Source organism: Chaetura pelagica, unplaced genomic scaffold, assembly GCF_000747805.2.
Source record: "Chaetura pelagica isolate M959 unplaced genomic scaffold, ChaPel_1.0 scaffold453, whole genome shotgun sequence".
NCBI classification, from domain to species: domain Eukaryota; kingdom Metazoa; phylum Chordata; class Aves; order Apodiformes; family Apodidae; genus Chaetura; species Chaetura pelagica.
The window spans coordinates 2,188,420-2,204,223 of NW_009952879.1; the positions used below are offsets into that span (position 1 = coordinate 2,188,420).

Genomic DNA, 15,804 nt, shown 5'->3' on the forward strand with positions numbered 1-15,804 from the left:
GTTCAGCACACATAAATCTTTCTATTTGATCCTTCCCTATTTTCCACTCTGTGTTTTGATTTTAAGTAGCACAAAGAGGCCTCCTACTCTCAAGTGATCGATGGTAGTAGGTAGAGACAAATTCTGCTTTTGTTTCTGTGGTAGCATAGGTCCACAGAAACAACATCAACTCCAAGATCTTTGAACTTGCTAAATTTCCTCTGAAGTTCGGGTGTCCGTGTCATGGATTTTAATAGTTAAATCCTTTGGTAATGGTTTCATCTCTGCGTGTGAAATCTACTGTGGCTGAAATTGTATACATCAGTATTTTGGAAATGCCCTTAAGCAGTATTATTTGATCAACAGAAACCATATAACTTGATTTATCAGCTCAGTCACAGCTAACTAGCACACTTTGAACACTCACTGGAAAAAAACAGCAAAGAACATGTTAATTCTTAGTCAGACAGAAATCAGCAGAATGAGATTACTGGGTACTTTCTGCAGGGGACTGAAGATTTTTTTTTGAAAGCTGCCTGTAAATAGTACTCCTACCTTTAGCCTCTCTGGGTGGAAGGTGGAAAATCCCACCATTGTTCCTTTAGTAAAAAGCTGTGTGTAAGTTTTGTCTGCACCCTTCTGGTCTCCTACTGTTTACGTGTCTGTTGTACCTTCCTTCCCTACAGTAACAAGTATTTGACAGCTAAGTCAGAGCCAATGTATCGTGTTCAAATTCTGGCCAGTCTCATTCCATGACAAATAATTATTTTAAGGCAACGTATTTCAAAGTTGCCTGGAGGATATTAAGGTTACTACCAAAAATGACAAGACGAAAATGAATCTCTTGTTCACCCTTCAGTGACACCAGAGGCAGCTGAGCCAAACCGAGGGTGGTTTCAGCAGAAATGAAGGACATTTGGTTTTGGTTTTATTTAAATTGCACGCCAAGATGTTAAACTGAGCCTAAATTTAATAACAAATTAACCTGTGGGTAATGTTAAGGGAAATTCAGCACTCATCTTTCGATGGGCCAAGAGCAGGAGGGAAAAATACTTGAGCTGCAGAAAATCCAGCTGTGTAAAAGAGCGAGACTGGTCTGCCCTGGTTTGCCAAGTTTCCCAGCAGAGCTGTCAAGCTTCCTTCTAATAATGCCTTGCAAAAAATCCACAACATAAATAGGGGATGTAATGCTTTCAGATACAGCTCTCCATCTGTGCTGAAAATAGCAAACTCCATTTTCTTTTCTCAGTGCAGTTTTGGTGGTAAGACCACAATATCCTTTCTCTGCTTGTTTTCTCTCTTTGCCTCCATCTTGGAAAACTTCTTTCAAGAGGTTGGTATGAGATGTCTAAAGGTGCTGACAGAGGGTGGCTTGTGTTCAGTACCCTGGAGGATTTGGACAGTGAGTGTGTAATTGGGCAGAGAATCTTCTGCTTCAGCAGAGTCATAGATCCCATTGTGGGAAGAGATGGAGAGCTTAAATGAAGATTGCAGGTGAAAAAGTATAAATTACAAAGGAGACTGTTTTTTATCAGAGCTGCCTTATGAGCCCCTTTACTGAGAGGGAAGAGACTAGAACATGCTCAGGCAAGAGAGACTGGGAAGAGTACCTGGGTACTGGAAGGACTTGGAGGGTCTGTAAGAGTCAGTTGAGGGATCTAAGGTGTCTGGGTCTGGGGAATGTAGCTCTTGGAAGGCACAAGAACCAGGGAGGCTCCAACTGAAGCAGCCAGCAGGGTTAGAATAGAGAGGCTGCTGGCAGGATTCTGCTGCCACAGGGTTTCTGGGGACATGTTCCAGGTTATCCTGTTGCACAATGAGTAGCAATTCCCTATCACATGCTGGATCACATCCTCCAGCCCTTCTGCCCCCTCTTCTGTTGCCATACCTGTGCATAATCAAACCCCAGTGTGCCAAATCAAAACAGAATGGGAAAAATGCTATCCCATCACCCAATCTGGACATCAAAATTATCCCTCCCTTCTGCCATCCAGCAGTGGCCTAGTTGCTTATTTCAAAATGTGGTCAATTTACTGGTGCCTTTCTGGCCTTGAAGTCAACAGGAGGCTTTTCATTGACCTTACTAAGTGTCAGACCTCTCCTTCTTTGTCTGTTTTTGAACTGCAACAGGATGCTCTGAGAAGTCTTGTTTCAGCAGGTCTTGTGCAAACAGAAGGATTGTTTGCAAACTTTACCTACAAACTTGTACTTTTTAAGTGACTATGAAATGTAAGGAAATGTATTGCAGAAATTAAGAGAAAGAAGCTGACATGAGCTTCAGATTTAAAAATGAAAACCAAGGAAAACTAGGTGTAAGTTTCTTAATTAAAAAAATATATATATCCAATTAAAACTTACATCCATATTGGCAAAAAAATAAATTTTGGAGAGCCATAATTGTGAGCTGTATAGAAGGCTGATTTCCTTATGAGTGTAGAAAAGATGAGATTTATTACTTTTTGCCCAAAGACTAACAAATGTCTGTGGATATCATAAGCCCAGCTTGGCATTCACAGATAGTTTCTGATGTGGACTTTGGAAAAAGTGAATGGATTACTAATTGCTGTGTCAGATTCCTAATCTACCACTAATGTAATTTGGACTCTGCAAGAAACACTATTATGGACAGCTGCACTGTGCAAACATTAATACATCATTAAATAGGTCAATTAGGGTGATGCTTGTAGGTCCTATAAAAATTCATCTTTAGGTTTAACCTATGGAGTTGTTTTTGCTTGATGGACCCTCAGCAAGTCTTGCTCCTTCATGGTCACTAGTGGATGTCTTAAAATAACACACTTTCATGTAACCATAGTTAGATGTCTTTTATTCAGGGATTGCTGAGTGGAGTGGTGTGTTCTGATGTACACCAACGGGAAGACACAGAGATCACAGTGGTCCCTGAAGTCTTAAAAAGTCTAAAACAGCATAATATGCTGCACACTTTCTTACTCTCATCCTTTGTCAGACTAGCAGGCAACTCCATCAGTAAGAGCTTGAAAATGCTCTACTGTTGTAAGCAGGATCCTGAATGGTGCTTCCCTCCTTCTCCATGAGCTGCACCAGTGTGAAGCTGATCTGAGATTCATACCCCAAAGACCACCCTGAACAACTGTGACTTTTTGAAAAACAGTGCCACTTCCCCCTCCCCTGGTTCTCTTTTTTTCCCTACAGCAGTGACATTGTTACCATTGTCAAGTCATTCTCCAAAGAAAAAAGCAAATAAGTTCTTTAAACAAAAGCTGGGATTCATCCTTATATCCGTTATCCCCAAAGTGAAGCGGGTGGGCTGTAGCCAGTGGTTTTTCAGGACAACAATGCCAGCTTTGTTGCCATTCCTGTTTCTTTCAACAGCCTCGGCTTTCCTGTTGTGGGATGGGGGCAGGCTTGGGTGGAGAGGGAAGATTCCCATTCATGAGCTAGCGGAACCTGGCACTGCCTGGATGGTGAGAGAATAGCCGGAGGTGGTATGGCTGGGAGCCACGCCGTGTCAGATGCCCTTAAGAAAGTGAATCAAAATCAACTGACAATAAGCAAGATGCAGTCTGTTGCCAGCAGTCTGAAACCGCATGGCCTCAAACTTGAAGCTGAAACAGATGAGGACAAAAACGAGTCCAAAGGTAAAAAAGCCTGTAGTTCACAAAACAAACAGCTCTGGATTTGGAATTGACCAAGAAATGAGTTTAGAACCTTCAGGTTTCTATTCAGTATGATTATTTACTTTAGGCATTAAGTATTGATAGGTGTGGCTTGGTTAACAGTTACTTTAGGGTGGGTAATTATTTGCTGCATAACTAAGTATGGCTTTGTGGTGTGTGTCTCAAGCAACAGTGGTGTTGCAGGTAAGGGAAAAGCACTCTCTGGTTGTTCCCTTTGTGGCCTGGCATGTATGTTAATAGACTAATGAATAAACTTCCCTCCCTTGATCTGTCTAGTGCAGCACCCAGAGGAGAGATTCTGTCATGCAAATAGTTGTAAGGCAGAATCTGAAAATATTGCAGGCTGAAGGGGAACGTGTCTTGAGCAGATCCAAGAGGTACAGAATAATGCCCTGTGACAACTTGCACTGGCAAAGCCAGGTCAGTGTGGTGCAGGCATACAAGCTTAATTCCAAAGAGCCAAACAGGAAAGTAACAGTTCCCTTTCTCCTCTGCCCTGCAATTTATAAAGATTTGGTCATAATGCCTTTGAAAATGGAAGTTTCACATGGAAGCTGAGGACCATCAGAGTAAACAGGACACTGCTCTGAGCAGGTAGCACTGCAGAGCACACACTGTGTGGGTATAAACCAGTATCTTTTTCTGGAGCAGTTTTGGTTTGTGATTGCAATCAGCAATGGAGCCAGCCAGTCAGATCATGGTTCTACTGCAAGGGGAGCAGTTCTGGAAACAGCATAAAAATTGAGAGACCTTTGCTATAAATTCTCTCATTTTATCCTGGGTTTATAACATTTTGGTGCAAGATGTGGGGGCGGAGAAACAGTTTGGAAAGAAAAAAGAACCAAACACAGCCCTCTGTCTTTTTTAGAGCAGCTGACCATAGTCTAGCCTTGAACACACAACTCCACCGATGTAGACAGCCAAGAGTAGTTTACATCCTGCCTGACTTGAAACATTAACCCTGTTTTTCAGAAAAGCTCCCATCTGGGCTCCTTTTTCTGCTCTGTGTTGCTCTTTTGACCATCTGCATTGCAGTGATGGCAAATGCAGGATTTCTTCATAGCATTTGTAAAGAGCTGTTTTGTGGAAATATGAGCAAAACAACCAGTAGGATCCTAGAGTGTTATGGTGCTGACAGCAAGATCAGTCACAGGAAAGAAGGCAGACCTTGCAACTGCTGTTTTGAAGTGCAACAGAGGCATGAGTTAGTCCCACATTTATCAGGCAGGTTCTGCCTGACCTGAATTTCTGTGGAATGTTTTTCTTCATTGCTATTGCAAAAGTACACTAATTGCCAGGAAGCAAGCTGTCCCCAGATTACTTCTTACATCCCAAAAGGCATTAAAACCAACATTACTAAACTTGCAGAATCTAACATGTAGAAGCACTGAATTCTCAGTTTCAGGGTTATCTGGACAACTTCAGTTTTAACTTTAGTCCTTCTGTCCTGCAAATGAGGCCAAACTTCTCTGCATAGGGTAGTATTTCAGCATCTAGTTAAAGACTAGTGTAACACATGCCCATTCACTCCTGTGCATGAGTGTTTACCAGAGAGACCTTGTAAAGAGGTGCCCGTCCTATGGGCCTGTAGGGTAGAATCCATTTATGTGGTGGCTCAGGGATGCAGCCTGTGGCTACCAGGATCTTTCTTGTGACTGGTGGCACTTCTGGTGGTTTGGATGTAGCTTCTGTCTTGTGGTGGAGAGGTGTGCTGCAGTTCCCTCTTGTGCCTTTGTAAAACTCTGTGTGGCTGTTCTGACCATTCTGCAGGAAACTCTGTTGGATCTCACCTGTCTGCATTTGTAGTGGTTGAAAGTCTAAGTCAGTTGGATGCCAAGGAGATCTGGAGCCAGGGGCAGCCCCATGTAATCCTTACTCTAGCAAGCTCAGGTACTAGTCATCGTGTTGCTACACCAAGACTTCCTGAGCAGCCTGTGTAGCTTGCTTCAGGCAGTTACAGCCCCAGCTGTATTCTACCAGTGCCAGTACTCTTCATTTTAAATCTCACAGGGGTATGTCACTGTTCCAGTATGTATTGGAGTCCCAGGATTCCTGGGAGTGACTGGCTGCCGTGTAGACATACCCTGAGGCTGGCCAAAAATGCTGGCAACAGTCTGTACCCACCCTGGAGTTGCTAATTTTATTTTCTGCCATTTGTGTTGTAAATCTGTTGTGGAATGTCTCTCAGTTCCCAGGCTCCCTTTTCTTGTGCCCCTCCTCCCAGGTTTCATTCTTCTTCCACAGATAATTGCAAGCACATTTTCACAGTTAAGTTGCCCTTCTCTGTACAGCTCCAAAGGGACATAATGGAACACAGCCTATTTCATCATATATGTTTGTACATCAGAATCAGTATGATCTAGTCAAAGCAATTATTTAATAACATGTTCTGGTTTGGAGAGAGAAATAAGTGTAGCCTAAAATTTCATTAGATGCTTCTTCCACTTCTAGTAACACACTGAAGAGGCTGTTTTTGACACCAAAAAAATGATATTATGTACCTAAGTAGCTTGATATTAGTAGTGTATTGGAGTGTAACCACATTGGAACTGGGCATGGTCCACCTCCCAGTGCTTTCTGTACTATACTCCTGTGGCAAGCATTAGTGTGGTCCTGGGCAGGAGTTTCTATGGTTTTACTCTATGCTTTGTGAAGGATGTCTGTGTAATCCTTAGTGAAGCAACATTCTCTTTCAGCCCCTCTAATTTCTTTGTTTTTGAGCATCTTGTACAGCTTTTACCCAACATAATAAAACTGCACCAAACAGGCAAGCGACAGTCATTAAGAAACTCCCAGACAACACAATTTTGGTTGAATCAATAGCTTTGTGGCTTTGCCAGCTGTGTCTTTCTTTTTGAAGGCTTGTTCTGCTGAGTAAGCCAAGGCCATGTTAAATAGCTGGGCTGTAATGATTTGGCAAATCTTGTATATGCTTCCTGCTACAAGGGTTCTGGTTTCATACTTCATTGACTTTGCTGGCAACAGCTTTGTGCACCCAGTGACCCAAAACACAGGGACAGTACAAGTCCCCATTGTACAACCTCTACAGTACACACCAACACAGGAAATATTAGGTTTGCAAGTGCCATTTACCAAATAATCATTTGTTTTTATACAAAGGCAGCAATCTAGCTGAAATGTTTACTTTTCCACTAGCAGTGGGGTTCCAATAGCCTGTAACCCATGCTGTCTTCCTGGCCTGCTGAGTTCAACAGGTTCCAGGTGAAAATGACTGCAGAGCTGGGGAAGGTGATAAATCCCAGACTGTCACTCAGAAAAGCTTCTGATTGTCAGTCAGCAGCAGCAACGCCAGCGAAAATGATGTTCCCTCTAAAAATGTGGTTCCCTTTCCCGTTCTGTCAGTGGGAGGCTGCACTGTAGTGGAACAAGGTTGGCTGCCTCTTGGCCAACAGTTGTGTTGAGGAATAAAATTCAGCAGAAAGAGGTTACTAGACAAACGAAATAAACAGGCTTTCTTTGTTCTCACTGATCCCTTTCCTTTTGCAAAATCCTCCCTACACCAAATGCTGGGCCTCTTTCCGTCATTGAATCCAACCCAGCAGGGAGTTTTGTCATCTGTGTCTTTACTTGAACCCTACTTTCCAAAAAAGAGAAGAGTAATCCACAGCTTTCTCAGCTTTTTGCTTTTGTTCTTGTTTAGGTAAAGCAAATCAAAGCAAAAGGAGTCTGATCATAATGGTTTGTTTTCACTTGCTTTAAAAGTTTTCCTCCTGCTGGGCTCTAATTAGCTCAGAATGTTAAGCCTTAAAACTGAGTGTTTTGTACTGTACCTTCTTTCTCTGCTCTCAAGGCCACTGAGATGCTCATTTTGTATGCCAGATCTCATATGGGATAGTTTGACCTTGCAGAAATTTCTGATGTCTACCCTCTGGTAGCCAACTTACCTGGCAGTGACAATCTCAAGCCTGCCTGTCTCTTCCAACTGCTGCCAGCTGTGCTCCCTTCCTACCACCCTGCTGTCTGCCAGCATCACTCCACAGACAGCTAATGTAGCGGCAGGTTTCTAATTCAGTGTTTTAAATATCCATTTTAATTATACACATTAAAACAAGAGAGAGGATAAATAAATGCTCCCTAGAAGCAGTTTGCTTCTTAGTTAAGGTAGTCTTTATGCTTGGGAAAAATATCTTTCCTTCAGAAGAAAAACAGAGGTTCTCCTGTCCAAAACACAACCACTAGCACTTTTCAGTGGGTAAGTTCTTTCCTCTCTAGAGCTTACTTTATCTCAAGTAAAGCTGCTTACTATGTAACATGGGACAGATTTAGCCCAAGAGGGCAGAACTCTTCCCTAGCTATCAGTGTTCCTCAGAGGTGAATTTTTTATAAAGGTGCAGATTGCCTGGGTTGAGTAGCTTAAAAGTAATGTGGCAAATTGTATTTTCCTGCAGGACATTATAATATGACTTTGTCTTCTGCTTTTCTGTTTGTGGGCACAAACATCAACTGACGTTGTTTTAAGGGTCATCCTCTCCATCAGGTTTGGGTTTTTTTACCAATTTCTCCATTATTTCAGTCTGTTATTCACACCTTTTCAATACTAATCCAGATGTGATCCTGAGGTTTCTTTCCATTAAAATTAAAAAAACAACCTGTTTATTTAGAAAAATGTATACGTGTTCTCTTTTTATACCTTAAGTACTACAATATATACCTGTAGCTCATTCTGAAATGTTTACAGTGTTTGTCAAAGAAATCTCACCAAGTTTGCCAAATATGTTACTGCAGGCAGCACCTCTGAGTGTGATGAACAGAATCACATGAGAAAAACTCCTACGTGGTCTCCAGAAAGCTGTCATCAGTTAAATAACATCCATGCTGCACCTCTTATCAGCTAGAGACCCTCTAAAGAGGTATCTGCTTCTGAAGATGACAGACTTTTTTTGTTCCTCTGTAATTTTTCTTCACATTAACATGTTCAAGCCAAAGTTGCTTAAAGCAAGTTACTCATTTCATGTTCCTTTTTACTTATTTTATATGGCAATCTCAGACAAGAATTATATGAAAGCAAACTTGGCTTCATTAGCCTTGAGGTTTGTAGGCATCCAGGCACACCCACTACCCAAAGAATTCCACTTCAGTATTGGTCTGAACATATCATTTCCAAATTGCTTTGATACCAAGCCATAATTTGCAACATTCCTGTTTGATATCAGGTCTCTCCCTGCTGATCAAATGAGTGAGACTAAGTAAGATAGCGTGCTTGAGCTTTTAAAATCATTTCTGAATAGCGACAGCCAGATGGTTCTGGGATTATGAATGATTTTCCCAGCTGCACCATTATGAAAAATCCCAGGAGTGTAGGGAGCTGGTGTACAGGAGGAGCATTGCCGGAAACAAAGCTTCCGTAAGGATGAGAAGCACTTCTGAGTGAGAGGAGTGATTATGACAAGGATACCACTGAACGTGCTGTGTCCTTATAGCAAATGTCTTCAGCTGAACTTCTGCAGACTGATCCATTGCTAGACAATAACTGCAATTAATAGAATTGTATCATGAGTTTCCTGTGGGACTTTTTTTTCAAGGCAGTTGGTTGTTTTTTTTTTCATTCTTGCAAACAGAAGAGAGTACAGGTTTGCTACTGTCCAGTACAGTCACCTGCCATTTTAGTGAGTCAGTAAAGGGGGTCACACAGAATGGATTGCTCTGAATCTGCAAGCCCACAGTGATTGGCAATGTAGATCATGAAGAATAAAAGAAAGAGGCTGAAAAATATTTTGTTCTGTGAAAAGGACTTCTGCAGCTCTGGGAACTGTAAAGCATGTATCCACTGGCTTGTCTGGAGACTTAGAAGACTTGATGCCAGTAGAATTATATATATTACAGTTACTTTGCACCTCTTTGTCTTTTGATACTGGCCATCTCCTCATTCCCACCTCCAGGAATGGAGAATTCATCTCCCACTGTGGGGAAGGCAGCCAGCATTCCTGACTCCTACAGTGCATTCCCCAGGCTACCCCACTTCCCCAAGTGCTTGGCAGTGGGTGGCTTCCTGATGGGGCAGAGTGTGGGACATCTGCAGTTACTTGTGTTGCACACATTTGGCAAATGTGCTCCACCGTCTCTCAGTTCTCCTTGCTTCCTCTTTTAAGGGTGTCTTGTGTTGCATCTCTTTGTTCAGGTTTGCCCTTCAGTCATTAATGTAGTTGACTGGAGGCTTTCACTGCTTCCACAGGAGTTTTAGAAAAGTGCACTCAAGTGGTTGCATGCAAGAGCTTCCCCTTGAGTTGCTAACACTTTAAATGACAAAGACATTAGCTGTTCTTACTGAGCTTTTGTGTTTCTTCCCTAGTGGGTGGGAAATCCCACCCAGCTATCCCAGGGGTTTGTCTTTTTTCCACCCTGCAGTTTATATTCCCTTTTCATCTTCTGAGGAAATGCATGTCACATTTTCTGAGGTCTCGTTCTCACCCACTTCAGGCAGTGCTGAAAGCAAACAGCTTTTTACCCTTCAGCATGTTACTTCAGCGATGCACCAGGGTGCCTTCAGCATACAAGGAGCTACAGATGGAGCACAGCAGCCTCTGCTCACCAGAAAAAGAGAAATGAGCCATGTTTCTCTGCCCAGCACTGTCTCATTTATAGTCACTGTGTTCCTTTTGCAATAATTCCCTGCTTTCTGAAACCAGACTGAAGTAAGCAATAATAGAGCATTTTTACATCCAAGAAGTGGATTAAATCTTGCAGAGGGAAAGGAAGCAGCTCAGTGCATATATTGTCATGGGGCCCTTTGGCTCTCAGATAACTTTATTCTTGCTCTAGGGTGATCATGACAAGCAGCCAGTTTCTCTTAATTGATATCTTGAGAGAAGTAATTCCCAGCAAAGAGTCAGTGATGTCTGCTTTACAGTGAGTGTTTTTTGATATATCTGTGTTTACCCCTTCAACAAGAATTGGACTGTTAAAGCAATCTTTGATGCTTAACAATGCTGTTGTGTCAGGAACCTGTTGCCTCTTTGTGCTGTTGGCATGTGAAAGGGTTTAGAAATGCTGAGCATCTGGGTGGATGACTGCTGTGGAGCTGGGTTTGTGCTCTAGGAATGTAAAGGGGCTAGGAATGAACATGCTGTGTGATGTTAAGGCCCATAGGGCCAAAAAAAGGTAGGAATTGAAGCCATTGTGAGCTCTGATGAACACAATCGACAGTGAAAGTGTTACTCTAAGCATAAGTGTGCTGAGCTCCTGATCCTGTTAGGAGGGTGTGGGGGCAGAGAGGGAGCATGTGGATCCCTGGCAGTCATTCCCATGGGATACTGGGTATAATGGTCATGGAATTGGAGTCATTGCATGAGCCTTTCCCACATCTCCATTGCCTGGTAGGTCAGAGTCCCCTCTGCATCAGCAGGATCAGGCTGGACCACTGTGGCCACTTCTGAGCCCTTATGCAGTAGAGGATGGGCTGTTACAGCCATGACATGCTCACCTCTCAGAACAGGTAGTTGTTCCTTACTTTGCATCTTTAAAAGTCTTCCCTCAGAGGGATGGGAAGAGCCCAGGCCCCTGCCAGTGCTGAGAGGGTTGGTACTGAATGGTTTACACTGTGCTGTGCAATCACAGTCCTTTCTGAGGGTAAGTGCATACTGCTGGAGCTACTCTGGTTGACAGCTCTCCTGTTTAGAGGTTTGTCTTAGTTACTACTTAGGATTTGGAAAGGAATGAACATTAATATCAGGAAGAAGGATGTTTTCTTGAGGTAATGCTGCCTCTTCTATTGGCAGTTTCCACTGAGTTTATTTGTGCATGTATTGATCAACTTCAGCTTTTCCTAAGACTCTGTGTTTGGTGGGACATTCCTTTTTCTGCCAGATGGCACACGACCCTCTGCATTCTCAGAACCTGCTAATTTTTGCCAGAAACAATGTGAAACTTTTTCAGGAAAAGATTGGTATGCTGGAACGACATCCTACAAATCAGGTGCAGTAGAGGCAGGCCATTGGAATGGTTAAGTGTTGAGTTGCATCCCAACTGGATTCCTGCATCTTACGAAAAAAATCTTGAAATACATCAGGTAAGGCACCAGACACTCTGCAAAGGAGGCAAGGATTTGAAAGAGAGGATCTCATGAGCAAGTGTCCACTGGAAAAAGCAGTGAGTAGTGTCAGCATGTAATATTATTGCTGGGGAGAAGCAGATGATTCACCTTGTTCTTCATGGCTCTGGTCTAACTTCCGTCAAACCATATAAAAGGACTATCACTGATAACAGTGGGGTTTGGCCAGCCCTGTTACACCTATCTAGGACCTCATGGGCAACAAGCTTTTAGAACAAATGTTTGGATGAGTAAAAGGCCACACACTGCCTGTTCCTGCCGTGTCAGCCTCCCATGTGTGCTATCTGTCCCTTGTGGCACAAGCTCATACTTGCTGCCTTCCAGATTCCATGGGAAAAGAACTAATTCTTTTTAAATGAAAACCATATCATAAAGGGCTGGATCTGTCATGCAGCTGAATAAACCACAGCTTTCCATGCTGTTATTCACCATAGGCATTCGTGTGTTCTCACTCACTGATGTTGACTTCTTGGCTGTTTGATGGGTAGATAACCATATAAAATATCTGGTTACTTCATTATTGGAGGGTGTTATAAACTTGGTTATGAAAACAAGAGTCCAGTAGTCATGGCTCCCTTTAAATGTTGTCTCTTCTAATAAAAAAAAAAAAAAGCCAATAGCTCAGCACCCATCCTCAACGCCCCTGTTCTAGATAACATTATGTACACAGTGACCATCTTTTATTACTTCAGATGCTCTAAGTAGGGTCGTCTCCAGCTCTTCATCACAGCTTCCCAAAGTACCTCCTGACAGCTTCTGAAATAGCAGAGTTACTTTTAAGCAACTGTGTTTACATGTTTGAAAAGCACAAGGTGAAAAAGCCTGTTTTCCATTAAACCGACAGTCTTGGTGACTGTTGTTTTTGTAAGAAGGTTATGTAAGCTGTTTCATTGCCTCCTCCCCAGCTCAGCTCACCTCAGCATGTTTCCCAACATTTGTTAGTTTGCCCTCCATCCAAGCCTCACTTGGATTCCCTTCTGACCCTTCTGGCTGTCTCTGCCTCTCTTTGGTTGCTTTGCAGATGCATCACCTCCCTAGGTCACTCTCTTAAAACTTACTGTCCTCATTTTTCGCTGCAGCTCCTATGATTATTATAATTCCAGCTCTAATGAGCAACCCCATTTCATTTCAGCCACTCTTGTGCCTTTATTCTCAACCGGTTGCAAACCTCGTAACTTGCAAGATATCAGCATTTTATATTGAAATGTTGAACATGTTGAACCATTTCAGAAGTAGGCATCTTTCCAGTGATGCAGCTTCAATTTCAAACGTTAATAAAAATTCCTAACATTGAACTCGATTTGGGACTGGACGGCTCACAGGCTTGATTATGTGATATATTCTCTCCCACTTCTAAGTTGCTGGTTCAAATCCAGCCCAAGTTAGTAGCTGCTGAGAGCTGTTGACGTACGTTCTCTGCTTAGTGACCTATATTGATTCGAGTTTAATGGCCGTGTTTAATGTTCTCAGCTGTCAGGCATGCACCTTGTATAACCTCCTTCCATACCAGCATCTTCCTTTGTGGTTGAGATTGGATGGACTATAGAAAAGGGACTCCCTTCTCAACCATTTATGGAGACCCTATAGGAAGTGGGAAGGGGGAGGAATTTTGCCCTTCAGTTATGTCCTTCATATGGATACACAGATGGCATTTGTGCCCACAGCATGTTTAAATAGCAGGCTTTCATGGGGCCCTGTCATCCTGCCCACACTGAAATGCCAGAGAGGATAAATTACAGCTCCCCTTCTCCCTTCCCTCTCACACTATGGAGGACGTTGTCCAGTCTGCTCTCTCATTTTGTTTCTCCAGTGGGGCTTAGAAAGAAATCTTGTGCTTAATCCTGGCTCTGCAGTAACTCCTGCATTACCTCTGGGTGAGTCATGGCAAGCTGGGTCACAGGGAACGGCTTCTCTCATATGCTCTTTTGAGAAGGTCAGTAGTGACCTACTCTGCTGTGACATGCTGCATACAGCTTGCAGCAGTTCACTGTTGCCTTGCAGGAGCAGAGCCTTTTAGAGAACATCTGCAGGCTAAGAGCCTCCTGTTATAAACACAGGTAGAGAAAATGTGCTTTCCAACAAAATCAGCCAAGAGTGTAAATACCTTAGTGGCCCCACTGAGTTTTTCACTTGGAGCAAGAGATATCACTGCCTTCTCCTGTCCCACTCTGTACTGGGGACATTGCTGTAACAGGCCCTTTGCTCAGTTCTTTAAGTTCATGTTGGTCTGCAGGGCAAGTGGTCCCAAGAAGGTCTTCCTTTTTAATGGCTTGCCAACCTTACAAAGTTGCAGACATTTTTAAGTTGGTTCTTCAGGAAGAGAAAACTCTTCCTTGGATTTCTTTGTCTGTACAAGTGAGAGACAGACCACTGTCCTCTTTTCCTTCTTGGTACCTGGATGGCCTTGCTGTCCTTTGGAGAACTGGTGACTCTGAGGTTAGGGCCAGTTGTGTGGAAAGCAATTAATGGTGTGTCGTGCCCAAGTTTACTAAGCAGCTGGGGTGGCAGCCAGGTCACCTTGGGTAGCCTTGCTAGACCTGACTGTCACTCTTTTCTAAAGTGAACCAGCATTTTATGTGCCCTGGATTATTTGGAGGCAAATGCAATGATTTGGCTTTTACAGGCAGGTTATGGAAAAGCTCTTACAGCCAGCTGAAGTGCTTATTTAAAACAGAAGGTTTGTAGGAGATCATGGTGTTTCCACTTCTGCGTGTGGTTTTTTTCAAGCTTTCCTTCTTCATAATTATTTCACTTGCCACCTTCTTCCTGCCTTTTCTGAAGAAAAACCCTTCTTTTACTGCTGGTTGTATTTTCTATCAAACTTGCCTCTTTCTCCTAACTTAATAATCTCTCCCCACCAGAGGGGGAGTGCATGATAACAATCCTGGGCATTTCTCAAGTGGTCTGTTAACTGGCCACAAAGTTGTAGTTATTGAAAAAATTCAAAGCACCTCCTAAATCAGTTTCCCCCAGCTCTTGGCATTGTCCTTAAACTCCAATTTGGGGCTTTGAATGGGAAATCTATTAAGAGTCCTAGTGGTTCTGATGAAGATTTGTATACATGACCTTAAGATGTTGAAGGTGCAGTGCACAGTGCATCGAGGGCAGTAGGAGGCTTTCCACAGGCTTTGGTGCTCTTTGACTCAGGCTTTTAAAGAATAACAGGAAACACTGGAAAACACACCAAGGGTAAACAGAGCAGTTTAGTTACATTAACTGTCTAGAGAAGAAGCTCCACAAATGACAGAAACAAACAAAGCAAGTGCATTTATTTAGCATTGCTGTGGGAAAACAAATGGCTGTTAGTTGCATTTAGCTAAAAAGGGGTTACACAAGAAATTGGCCACCTCAGGCCCAGAGTGTAATTCTGGCATCCTGACCCAGCTCTGATTGCTGCAGAGACTCCGACAGAGAATAGTGTCCTGGAAAGGAGCACAGACTTCAGAGAGGCCAGGGCTTTGAGGGACTGCATACTATTTTTTATTCATAGCAATGAAACTTTAAAGTCTTGTTCTACAAAAAAAACACAGCATCAAAGAGATCTGTTGTTGTTGCCTCCCTGTGGCTCCTGATAAAATTTGCCTTGCTGTGATTATGTTAACGGTCAGAACTCAAACTGGTCAGTCAGCTTGTTTCTGGACTCACATGTGATGAGTAACAATAAATATGCTGCAGGACTCCTTCAGAGGGGCCTTAGTGTCTTTGACTGATAACCAATGCATTATTTATGTTAGAAAAGAAGCTGGAGTGTGAAACCAGAGTCCTGTTGTGCTTACTCTGAAAAAACATAGAATGAAAGAAGTTTCAGAGCTGACAGTCTAAGCTGTTTCTGCTTGCCTTTGTGGAAGCTCATTGTTTTCAGGGGTTGGGAGTGATGAAGTGAATGCTGAAATTTACCCTGTGCTTAGAAAGGAGCTAGTGGCTGTGGTAGTAACAGCCCAAGGGGAACTCGAGTCCTGCTCATCTGTAATGGCTCTGCTGGCTTTGCTGTGCAGAGGGTAACATGCAGCATGTTTGCTGCTCCTGATAAAATGGATAGCTCTGATACAGAGAGCACAGAGGGTTTGCAGGGCAATGTAGTGCCATTTGAACATTCCT

General features: G+C 42.9%; 1 protein-coding gene across 1 annotated transcript in view; it reads left to right on the plus strand.

Annotated features, from left to right (window-relative positions):
* ADAMTS17 (ADAM metallopeptidase with thrombospondin type 1 motif, 17) overlaps positions 1–15,804 on the plus strand; it is a 169,856-nt gene that overhangs the window by 57,734 nt on the left and 96,318 nt on the right. The window lies entirely within an intron of this gene.